Genomic DNA, 12,409 nt, shown 5'->3' on the forward strand with positions numbered 1-12,409 from the left:
GATGTGCGTGCGAAGATGTGTTTCATGCGGTGCCTGCGCATAGGACTTATTGGCGAGGCAAGCCGCACGACAGTGCCGCTCGCCGTTCGTCGGGATAATTTTGGCATGACGTAAATCCTGAGGTACAATACCCTTCTACCAGAGTTTATCATTGAAGTAGTCAGTGATGGCTTGGATATGCGCATGACTGAGGTTACGAAGAATAACGTTTGTGATTTTATCCGCTCCAGGAGCGGTGTTTCGCGGCGATGCATGGGCTGCGGGTTGTACCTCGGCTATTGTTATTGGGGCATCAAGCGTGGGGTTTTGAAGGTCGTTGTAGGTGGTTGGACAAGGTGGTATTGGAGGGCCGCCAATGTAACGCGACCGCAAAGCGTCCGTGAATTCCTTGTCGGCCCGATTGAATTCTTGAACTATTGTTTAGAGTGTACGATTTGTGGCCGATTTGGCTTTGTCGGGTTCAATGAGACTGCGGAGGATGGACCAGGTTTGCTTGCTTGCTTGCTGTTGTTGTCAGGAAGAATGAAAAGTGAAGTGCAAAGGCCTGCCCACTGGCTCAAGCTGAGCCACAATTGCTACGACGTTCTGAAAGTAGGACAGTTGAAAGATAGGATAGAAAAGACGCGCGCTATAATGTCCCAGGCCGATCCCCGAGGCAGTGCAATACTGGACCAACCTATGGCAGGGGTGAAGCAAGCTTCAAGCACTCCGCCATATTTCCAAAAATAAGTTTAATATCTGGGGTCCAAATGGGACCAGGTTTGAGCAGTACTGAGGGTTCCTTTCAAGGCGGCACAGAATTCGAACTGTACCCAATTTTGTTGGGCAAGTTGGATGGAATATTGCTGAGCTTCCTTCGTAGCGGAAGCAATGCGCAGGCGGAGTTGTTTATTGAGTCTCTGCTGTTTCCAACGTCTTATGACTTTCTTTCTCGTCTCCCACAGCTGTAGAAGATGTCGATCAATTTCCGGAGGGGCGGCCGTGCGATGTATGGTTTGAGTAGCGGAAGCAGAAGTATCTTGTATGTGTCGTGTCCACTCTTTTATGCTCGTGATCCTTCCTTCGAGTTGGGGGAATTTAAAAAAGCTTTCCAATTAGTGATCTTCGAATCTGCAATGAAACGTCTGAGCTTGGGAGCGGATATTGCTGTACTCAGGATGTAATGATGACTCCCTAGGGTCTCACCGAGGTTTGTCCATGTGACGTTAGTAGCGTTCTTTGTAAAAGATCGATCGGGACTGGTGTCTGCATACGCTGTTGCCGATTCTGGTAGGTGTCGTAAAGTCCGTGGCTATAGCTTAAGACCTTCCCTGTCCACTGCTGCCAATAGGGAGGTGCCCTTTTCTGGTGTCCTTTGTATACCCCCAGGTCGTATGGGGCGCGTTCAGGACGCCTAATATTTCAAGCTTGATTTGATTTTGACTGCTATTCGAGCACATTCCTGGAGCATGGTCCCGAGTGCTGTGCTGTGTTTAAATTATTCCGGGGCCCTCCACTATTATTATTATTATTATTATTATTATTATTATTATTATTATTATTATTATTATTATTATTATTATTATTATTATTATTATTATTATTATTATTATTATTATTATTATTATTATTGTTATTATTATTATTATTATTATTATTACTGGTTTCTGGGGAAACGAAATGGCATAGTATCTGTCTCAGATCGTTGCACACCTGAACAGCGCCGGAAGGGAAGAGATGAAGGAGGGAGTGAATGAAGAAGGGAAGAAAGAGGTGCCGTAGTGGAGGGCTCCGGAATAATTTCGACCACCTGGGATCTTTAACATGCACTGACATCGTACTGCAGACGGGCTCCTTAGCGTTTTGCACCCATAAAAAAGCAGCCGCCGCGGTCGGGTTCGCACCCGAGAACTCCGGATCAGTATCCGAGGGTGCTAACCACTGAGCCACCGCGGCGGGTAGAAACGCAAAGTAGAGAAGTGTCCTCAGGACGCGGTTGAGGGGTCCACCGATAAACGAGGCAGTTACAGCACCTTTCATTTGCTCAAAAAAAACAACAACATCGAATGTAGTGTACAGCGGGAGTGAGAAAACTACTGCGTTTTTTTTTTCTTTCCTGAAACAAATGTATATTTTTTTTGTTATCTTGGCAGTGCTCTTGAGCTACTTACTCCCTTGTTACCGTGCAGGCTCGTGCAAGCGCACGGCCGCACCATGCGCGTACGAGTAGGGGGTAAGCTCTCCAAGCCTCGCCCGGTCGACATGGGCGTGCCGCAGGGCTCTGTCCTATCACCATTTCTGTTTAATGTGGCCATGTCGGTGGTGCCGGCCTCCCTCCCAACGAGCGGCCGACACCATGTGTACATGTTCATATATGCAGACGACATAGCTCTGTGGTGCCGGGGACCACCGGGCGAGGCGTTCCGCGTGCGGGGGTGCCTTCAGGGAGCCCTGACCGCAATCGATGCCAGCTTGCGCGGCCTTGGTCTGTCGCTGAGCGCGGACAAATCGGTGGCCATGGCCTGCGTTTCGCGCTCGCGCGCGCACCTTGTGCCACTGTCACTGGACGGGACTCCGATTCCTTGGCATAAATCGGTACGGTACCTTGGCCTGGACATCGACTGGCGCCTTTCCTTCCGCCCCGCGGCGACCAAGGCCTGTCTGCAGATGAAGAGGATCACCGCCGCCGTGCACAAGCTCACCGCTCGAGGCCAGGGCATCTCCCAGCAAGCCGCGCTGCGGCTATACAATGCCGCAGCTTTGGGGGCGGTGCTCTATGCGCTGCCGCTCGTCACAGTGCGCAAGCCGTGCTGGAAGAAACTCAAGCTTTAGCACCGCAAGTCCCTGCGCGTGTGCCTAGGCCTGCCCAAAAACTCGCAGTGCGCCGCAACGTTGGCCGAGGCAGGAGCGTGGACACTTGAGCTCCAAGCAGCGCGCAGGGCATTAAATCACATCGACCGGCTTCACCGCGCACCGGACGGCGGCTCGCTGCTGCAGCGTATGCGCTCGCATCCGCGCTCACGAATGGGCGCGGCGCTGCTCGAGTATGAGCAATTGACCCAATTGACCCTCTGTGCTGTGCAGCAGCTGGCCAGAGCCGTCATACACGAGGAGCTCCAGGACCATCTCCTCGTGTACACCGACGGCTCAGTGGCCCGCGACAGCTGCTCCCTTGCTGCGGCGGCCACGATCTCCGCCCAGCGACTGCATAACCAGCAACACGCGGCCTTCCTGGGCTCCTCCACCACGGTGGAGTTGATGGGGATCCGGCTCGGGCTGGACCTGCTGCTCACCCTCGGCCCACCGCCGCCCAGGAGGGCTCTGCTGTGCGACTCCCGCGCCGCCCTCAGCCGCAGGGCAGTGCGCGCACTCGTGAGCGAACTTTGGTGAGCCTCTGTGCATTCCTCGAACACACGGGCTTGACGTCCCGTCTGTTCTCCGTCAGGTAGTTACACGCAGTGACCGAACGCTCCGCGAGTTCTGCCTTGAATGATTAATAACTGGACGCCCCACCCTAGTTGTAACCAACGCAGTGCTGTGCGCGTGTGTGATTTAATTCCTCTAAAATGAACTAATCACGCGCACAACCTGGACACATTTCTGATTGTGTAAATAGTTTGTACATATTACTTCTCCCCCTATCCTCTCTTCCTGTCCCCTCACCTCTTTCATTTCATTTCTCCATTCTGCCTGCTATCCTTTATTTTCGCTGCCCCAGCTCAGGTGCTTCAGTATCGATGGCAGATGACGGGACTAGCAAAAATCTTTTCCTTCCTTTTTACTATTATTTTAATAAAAACCACTACCACCACCGTTCGTTTTTATAAGGCAAGGAAACGCGCGACAACTGCCCCACACTGGGGGGTGGCGCTGTGAGCGCGCGAAGCGAGTGGACATACAGCGCATCGTCTCCACCAACTTTTGGCCGGAGCCACGGTTCCTCGGCCGGAACCCCGTCAACACAGCCGCGTCTGTGTTCGCGAAGTCGACAGCTACCTGTGGACACCACTCACACACAGGTGGGGCAACATTTACGCATTTTAGGGCAGATCCTCACTTGCGTTTCGTGGCGACGGCGCTAGACCTAACGCCTACGCCGACGCTCGGCCGTGAGTGAGTCGCCCACCCGTGTCAAGATGGCTGCCCAAAAAGTACAACGCGGCTACGACCCGGACGCCATGGCCTGGTCCGAGGTTCCTTCAGCTCCAACGCCTGAGAGTCCGGATTCTGCGCCCATCGAGAACCCCAGGCTCTTCAAACTAGTGGAACGCCGCTCCCGCAAGCGGGACGCCGCCTCCAAGAAAGCGGACGCCACGTCGGCAGGCCGCTCAACACGGCACAGCGCTGCTGCGCGCGCTGCAGCGCTTCACGGAGGGGCCCAGTCTAAGACCGGACCCTCTTGGAAACCAAAGCCACTGCCGCGTCTTCATCCAGAAGACATCGTCATCATCCTGAAGCCCCGGGTGACCGTCGCTCTCAGGGATGTCTACCAACATGGCGAGCTGGGAGCAGCGTTCGCGGACTACCTGGGCGCCAAGGCCGCAGCATCCCTCAGCCTGCTCCCCACATGGGAGCAAAACCTGATCGTCGCAGGCACCAGAGAGCCGCACGTCGCGGACAAGCTTCTGCGGGATTTTCAACTAACATCACCGAAGGGCCAGCTCTCCATGTACGGCCAGTTGAAACTCACTGGAGACGTGTGCCGCGGCGTCATCACCGTGTGCCAAGCACGAGACCAGTGAGTCCCTCCAAAACAAGATCCAGTGGCGTGCTGGAGAGCTTGCCGATATCCGCAAGCTTGGCAAATCCGACGTCGCGTCGCTCACCTTCGTGGGAAAAGTGGTGCCGCGATATGTGCATTACAACTCTGAGGTGACCCTTGTGCGTCCGTACAAGAGAACCATTCCGGCCTGCGTGCGGTGCGGCACTGTGGGCCACCGAGCAGACACCTGCCCCTGCCCGGATGAAAAGTGCGGCCTGTGTGGCCAAACGGCGCCGACCGTCGACGGAGTCAAGGCGCAGCATGAATGCAGTCTGTCCTGTGCAGTCTGTGGGCAAGCCCACGCTACCAACTCCCGCGACTGCACGGGAAAATTCCGGCAGCTCAAGGTGCATGGCCCCAAGGCTAAGCGCCCAGAGGTGCCAAAAAACCAGCGACCTGGCAAGCAGCCAAGTCATTCAAAACCAGGTGCCGGTGGCGGAACGCCGCGTGGTGCTCACGGCACCGACCACAAGACATCGTCACCTTCTTCACCGTCGGCGAAACCAGCGCCCGGGAAGAAGACGGCGCCTCCACCGCCCAGCGGCAGAGACACTGGCCACTTCCCGGTCCTCAAGACAATTGGCGCTGCCGACGCCCGGGCATCAGCGCCTCAACACCACAAACAGGTGAGCAGCTGGGCTGAGATCGCCTCCTCTTCCTCCCATCCCTCACCCTCCCCCGTAACCGTCTCCGCACTCGACGCGGAATACAAAAAACAGATAGACGTGCTCCGGGCACAGAATGAGCTTTTGCTCAACAAAATTCAAAATTTAGAATCAAAATTGGCGTCCGCCGCACCGAGCCCGCAGAACTCGGACGCAATGGAGAGCGACGCGGAGATCTCGCCTGCCCTCGTGACAGCCATCTCTGCGATGGAGGAGCGCTTAACCTCTAAATTGCGATATATGATCGAGACCGCCATGGACCAGATCTTGACAAAGGTCAAATCTGCCGTCCCCGCGGTGGTCTCAAAACACATCTCGGACAACCCCCGCCTCCTCCGTCGGACGGGACCCATTAGGGACGTATCCCGCCCTTCTAAATTCACCCGTCTGATTATTGATTCGGACAATGAGGACAACTGCCCCGCTCCTTCCGTCATCACCCCCTTGATGGCGCAAGTAGCTGGCTCTGAGGCAGCCAATCCCTCCTCCTCCCCCCCCCCCAAGAATTTTAAATCATGGCGAGACACCTTAATCAAAGGAATTCCGCCATCTCCAATTCGGCCATGTCAACTTCAATAACACAGTGGAACTGTAGAGGCCTTAAGGACCGCACTAAGCGGGCCAATTTCCGCCTCTACCTTGAAAATTTCGAGTCCTTACCAGCCGTGGTTGCCCTCCAAGAGCCAGGCCTGGGCGCCACAGTTTCAAATTACACGACGTTCCAACAGGATCCCGCGTCTTGTCTTCTTGTCCACAAAGACTACACAGCAAATCTAATGGATCTCGACCTCCCACTAGAGTACTCTTATGTAATGGTGACCCTCCTACCAGTCCGCCGCAGGGACCCACCGTTGCATATACTCAACGTGTACTGCTCTCCCAAACTAAAGCGAGTGACTTTTGCGGACCTCTTTAGCCGCGCGCTAAGAGTAGCGGGCCGCGATCCCCTGCTTATTGTGGGCGACTTTAACGCTCCCAGTCAGCAATGGGGGTATCGCAAGGAGGAGTCACGCGGGCGTAAGCTGGCGGAGCTTGCGTCCACGTTGGGCCTCACCCTCCACACGGACCCTGTCCACCCAACCCGGCTAGGAAATTCCGTGACACGGGATACGTGTCCGGACTTAACCTTCACTCGCAACATACAACACGCAGACTGGCTCAACACCGAGGAGACCCTCGGTAGCGACCACTGCATCATTAACACTACACTACGCACACGCCCCCTCAAGCGTCCCAGAACACAAGCCCATATCCCAGATTGGACGAAATTCAGGCAAAATTTTAACTCACTTGATAATACACCCAATATCCGCGCAAGGCTACACAGCATGGTCCCAACAGCTGCTGGCACACCTTTCCTCGCATGAAACACACATCCAGCTCTCAGAGGCGGTCAAGGACGTGGATAACCACCTTCTACACCTCTGGGAAGCCTGTCGCAGCCTCTTCCGCCGTTGGCGACGCCAGAAACACAACAGAAAGCTTAAAGCTCGAATAACCGAGCTTACCCAGAAAGCGGCAGAGTACGCGGCCCAACTCGCCGACTCCAACTGGGTAGATAGATGCAACACGGCCGCGCGACAAATGTCCAGCCGAAACACTTGGCGTCTCTTTCGAGCCCTACTCGACCCAACCCAAACACGAACCGAAACACAAAAACATTTGCAGCGAGCCATGCACCATTTTCCTGGCAACACGACTCAACTGGCACAGAAACTTCGGGACCAGTATCTGTGTACAGCCCAAGACCCCCGTGGATCTGCGTACTCTTATGCAGGCAGAGAGAACACGGAGCTGGATCAACCTTTCCAGCTCCATGATCTGCGGGCGGCTCTCGCCAAAATGAAACGGGGCACTGCGCCAGGACGGGATAAGGTCACCGTCAAGCTTTTGACGAACCTGCCCGACTTGGCATACCAGTCCCTCCTGGAATACGTCAATGCGATTTGGCGCGGGGACACCCCCCTGCCAATCGAATGGAAAACGGCTTTGGTGACTTTTATTCCTCAAGCTGGCAAACCAATTGACACAGATAACCTCCGCCCCATCTCTCTCACCTCATGTGTGGGCAAACTAATGGAAACGATGGTGCGGGATCGGTTATCTACATATCTTGAACACAAACAAGTCTTTGCGAGCACCATGTTCGGATTCCGCCCACACAGATCCGCACAGGATGTCCTCCTGCAACTCAATCGGGAAGTCCTTGACCCCCTCGAATGCCCCCATAATGACCGGGTAGTACTCGCCCTGGATCTTAAAGGGGCATTTGACAATGTAACACATGAGATCATACTCACTAACCTAAGTCACACCGACTGTGGCCTCAACACATTCCAATACATAAGCCAATTTTTAATGGATCGTCAATCCTACATTCGAATTCAAGATAGAGACCATGGTCCTTACCTACTCGGCACGCGGGGAACCCCTCAAGTCGCGGTACTTTCCCCGCTGCTCTTTAATCTGGCCATGATGCACCTGCCGGCCCAGCTGAGTGGTGTCGCCGGCGTGCAGCACGCCCTGTACGCCGATGACATCACTCTGTGGGCCACACAGGGCAGCACAGGAGACATTGAAACCAGCCTGCAAACAGCGGCGACGATAGTAGACCGCTACGCCCGCCGCTGCGGTCTTCAATGTTCCCCTCAAAAATAGGAATTTGTGCACCTCCGCCCCTCACAGAAGTGCACAACTAAAATATCTCTCTCTCTTGAGAGCGGTCCCATACGCGAAAGTGATGAGATACGGGTACTCGGACTCTACATCCACAAACACAGGCGGCCAGACACTACATTGGCCAAACTCCGTAAGGTGGGGGACCAGGTGGGCCGCGTGGTCCGCCGGGTTTCCAACAAACGCGGAGGGTTACGAAGTAAGGATGCCTTGCGGCTGGCAAACGCCTTCTTAACTAGTCGAATTCTCTATTCGACTCCTTATCTCCAATTACGGAAACAAGAGGAGGACGCCCTTGAGGTCATCCTTCGCAAAATTGTTAAACGTGCCCTTGACCTCCCCATCACTACTTCAAACAGCCGGCTTATGGCTCTTGGGGTGGTGAACACTTTCCGGGAGCTCCGGGAGGCGCACCTTACAAACCAGTACACGCGCCTGTCGCTAACGGAGTCGGGTCGCCGCCTTCTTGCTCGACTCCATATCCAACACACCCCTCCAATGGAAGACAGGTTTCGCATCCCGGAACTGTGGAGACGTGCCCTCCACGTGCGGCCTCTTCCAGCAAACATGTCACACGAAGACCATAATGGTCGGCGCCTGGCACGAGCGGAAGCGCTAGCCCGATATTATGGCAACAAAACAGGTGTCTACTACGTGGACGCCTCCGGCCCTCACCACGGGGGATGGTACACGGCCGCGGTAGTTCACAACAGCAACACAGTTAACGGCCTAACTTTCAGAGCCCGCAGTGTAACACAAGCAGAAGAGGTCGCGATTGCTCTCGCGGCCTCACATTCCAATTCAAAATACATAATCACCGACTCGCGAGGGGCCTGTCGGAACGTCGAACAAGGCTGCACTCCCTTCCTAGCCTATCGAATATACCAAAATTGCATACGGGATACGGACCCCGCACACCGTTACCTCATATGGGCCCCTGCTCATCAGGGGTTGGCAGGAAACGAGGCAGCAGACGCAGCCGCCCGCGCGCTCTCTCACCGGGCTGTTTTCTCCTCCCCATCCGATCAAGAACCCGATTTTAATCCGGTCTATACATTCAAAGATATTACAACATATTATCAAAACTGTCATCGCCTTTACCCTAGTCCATGTAAAGGCCTGAAGAAGGCGGATGAGCGGCTCCTTCTCCGCCTTCTCACCAATACATTGCTGTGCCCGGCAGCACTAAAACATTTTGACCCCTCCTTTAGTGGCAGCTGCCCACACTGTAGTGCAGTGTCCTCTGACACCTATCACATGGTTTGGGCCTGCCCCTCCAACCCCGCTATTCCCCCCATCCCCAACCCAACCCGGGAGGACTGGGAGGCGACCCTGCTCGGCTGCCACGACTTACAGGCCCAACAAGCCTTAGTCGGGCGCGCCCGGGCGGCGGCAACCGCCACTGGGGTCCCATACTAGGGACCTCCACCTAGTGCTTGTACGGATCGGTCCCTTATACCCTCTTTACACGGGCAGCCTTAACCATGGTTAAGCTTAACTGTGGTTATAGGACTTAACTATGGTTAGCGCAAACCGTAGTTGGCCGCGCTTACACGCGGTTTAGGCATGTCGGTTAGTGTGACGGAAACCACCATGTGATCACCTCCATTGCGAATTTGTGACTGCACGTATACCAGTGTATTATTAAATACGGTTACTTTAAAAAGGATAAATGAAAGAAAAAAAAGGTTGTTTATCAAACTACCCCCTGCGGGGCAGAGCTTTGGTTACGCATGTGGCGGACATTAACGAAAAGCAAAAAGAAGTCTACAAACGATGGTTTTAGCTGACTTTTTAGCCGGCATAATAGCCACTTGTAGCCACTACTGTGCTGGGAACCGTCGTGGGAGCATTGTGCCTCTTTTGATTGCAAGCGCACCTCGTGTACGTGATCAGTGCAGTCACGTGCGGCGTCTAATTTCCTGCTTACGTTCTGTGCGTGCAATATCGTGTATTGTGAGTGTGTCGACATTCAGCATTCAGGCTGCGATGGCTTCACGCGGGCCTGTGGCGGACGGTGGGGACGACGCCGACGTTGAGTTTTGGGCTGTGTTTGCGGCGCATCAGGCAGCACTTCAACGTCTCCGCATGCAGCGGCTTGCTCTGAGCGCCGAAATCGACATGCTGGAAGCGAAAAGTAGGCGTCATCGCAGGCGATCGAAACGCCTTTTGTTGGCGGCGGTTCTTCAATGCACGCGGCAGCGAGCGTTATGGATGTATCCACGCCCAACTTCTTGGTACGAGACGACGCTGCCCCATCTTCCGGACAGCGGCTTCCGCGATAATTTCAGAATGAACCGCCCCACATTTCACTATATTGTGGGCGTTTGCGAGAACATGCGTCGGCAAGACACCAGCATGCGAAAGGCAATCGCTCTGGAAAAACGCGTGGCGATTGGCCTTTACCGCCTCGCAACGTCAGCTGAAGAGCGGACTGTAGCGAACCTTTTTGGCGTGAGCCCTGCCTCTGTGAACATGATATTTCGCGAGTTCTGCGCCGTAATTGTGAGCAACTTGGAAGCTCAACTTGTGTGTTTCCCGAAGTTGCATGAATTGCAGGAGCATATGCGCCAGTTCGCTGCAGTTTGTGGCTTTCCTCAAGGTGTTGGTGCCCTGGATGGCTGCCACATCGAGGTGTGCCCTCCAAAGGAAGAGGCGGCAGATTATTATAACTATAAAGGGTGGTACAGCATCATCCTCCTCACTGTGGTTGACCACAAGTACAAGTTTTTGTACACCAACAGTGGGAGTCCTGGCAAAAATAATGACTCTGCAGTGTTTCAAACCTCACGACTTCCGCGTATTTTAGACAGTGACCTGTTTCAATTAGAAACAAGGACAATTCAAGGGGTGCAAGTTGGCCCAGTGCTTCTTGCTGACCAAGCGTTCGCCCTGCAGAGGAATGTAATGAAGCCCTACTCCTTTTCTGGAACTGCTGGGTCGCCCGCACAGACCTTCAACTACCATCTGTCAAGTGCCAGACGTGTCGTAGAAAATGCGTTTGGACGTGTTAAGGCACGCTTCAGAATGCTGTTGAAAGGCCTCGAGTGCAGTATTCACAATGTGAACATTGTGGTCCGAGCTGCTTGTGTGCTACACAATGTCTGCGAGCAATTCAGTGATGGGTGTGATGCAGGATGGCTGAGTGCGGTGCAAAGTGCAAACGAAAGGCGTCCCCAACCAGTATACACGAGTAGCCGATTAGAGCCGTCAGGAGTAGCAATAAGGAATGCCCTGGCGAACCACCTTGCAGGCAACTGAAGCATTTTGCATAAATCTGGAAAATCTGGCATAAGGTGGCACAATCTTTAGCTTTTCGTGAGAGCTACAAAAACAGACGCTTAATTTTATCTGATCGGCAGAGATTTGGTTGTTTCATTACCAGTTTATAAAAGAAGAGCATCCTCTTCTGAACAGGCCATAGCAAAGTTAAGAGAAAAGTGACAACAGAGATGAATGTTAATGTATGCATATTCAAATAACCTAAAATGAGTGATATCAGAAGACATTGTTGTAAGACTGGACACGGGCTTAAGAATGTTCAGACGCTGGCGCTCAACGAAGAAGACGACGAGAAGCGCCGAACACTCCGAAGCTCGTGCGTTCTCTGGACTGAACGCGGTCTCTGATCTGTGCCTGGACGGTTCCGCTGGTTGTTCGTGACGCTGTGCTTATTACTGTGGTGTGCTGTGTGTGCTGTATTAGTAGTGTGCTATGTTCTTATTACATTGTTTACATATAAATTACACAAAACTGGCAACAAAACTGAACTCCGATGTTGACCAGATTGCAAAACACGAGCTAAAGTAGTAACCTGTTTGAATGACCTGAGCATAGCTACAAAGGTAGTTGCAAAAAAATAATAAATACAATTTTTCACAAATCTTTCATATCCTGTGTTTTGCACTGTGCTTTCTATTCTTAAATACTCTGAAAGCAACAGTGATGTTACTGGTTACCTGCACCCACTCCTTATTCACATACAACTCTTGTAGTGCATATGCATGCTTACTGGTTTGAAGTTATGCCTGTAAAATATCGGTATTATGGCTGCAGGGCAGTGCGCACACCCGTGAGCGAACCTTGGTGAGCCTCTGTGCACTTCTAGAACAGAGGGGCTTGACATCCCGTCTGTTTTGCATCAAGTAGTGCCGTGCAGTGACCGAACGCTCCGCGTGTGCAACCTCGGACGATTAACAGCTGGGCACCCTGCTGCAGCTGTTGTGTGCGAACTGTTGTGCGCGTGTTTTTCCGTTCTTTTATTAACTCTGCATGCGCGCGACTTGTACAAATGTATTATGTAAATAGTGTATTTATCACCTCATCC

The 12,409-nt window shown here is 53.3% G+C and overlaps 1 pseudogene; it reads right to left on the reverse strand.

Annotated features, from left to right (window-relative positions):
- Positions 1-640: 640 nt before the first annotated feature.
- LOC144116714 (U2 spliceosomal RNA) lies at positions 641-738 on the reverse strand (annotated as a pseudogene).
- Between the last annotated feature and the right edge of the window lie 11,671 nt (positions 739-12,409).

The sequence above is a fragment of the Amblyomma americanum genome, chromosome 1 (genome assembly GCF_052857255.1).
Source record: "Amblyomma americanum isolate KBUSLIRL-KWMA chromosome 1, ASM5285725v1, whole genome shotgun sequence".
NCBI classification, from domain to species: Eukaryota; Metazoa; Arthropoda; class Arachnida; order Ixodida; family Ixodidae; genus Amblyomma; species Amblyomma americanum.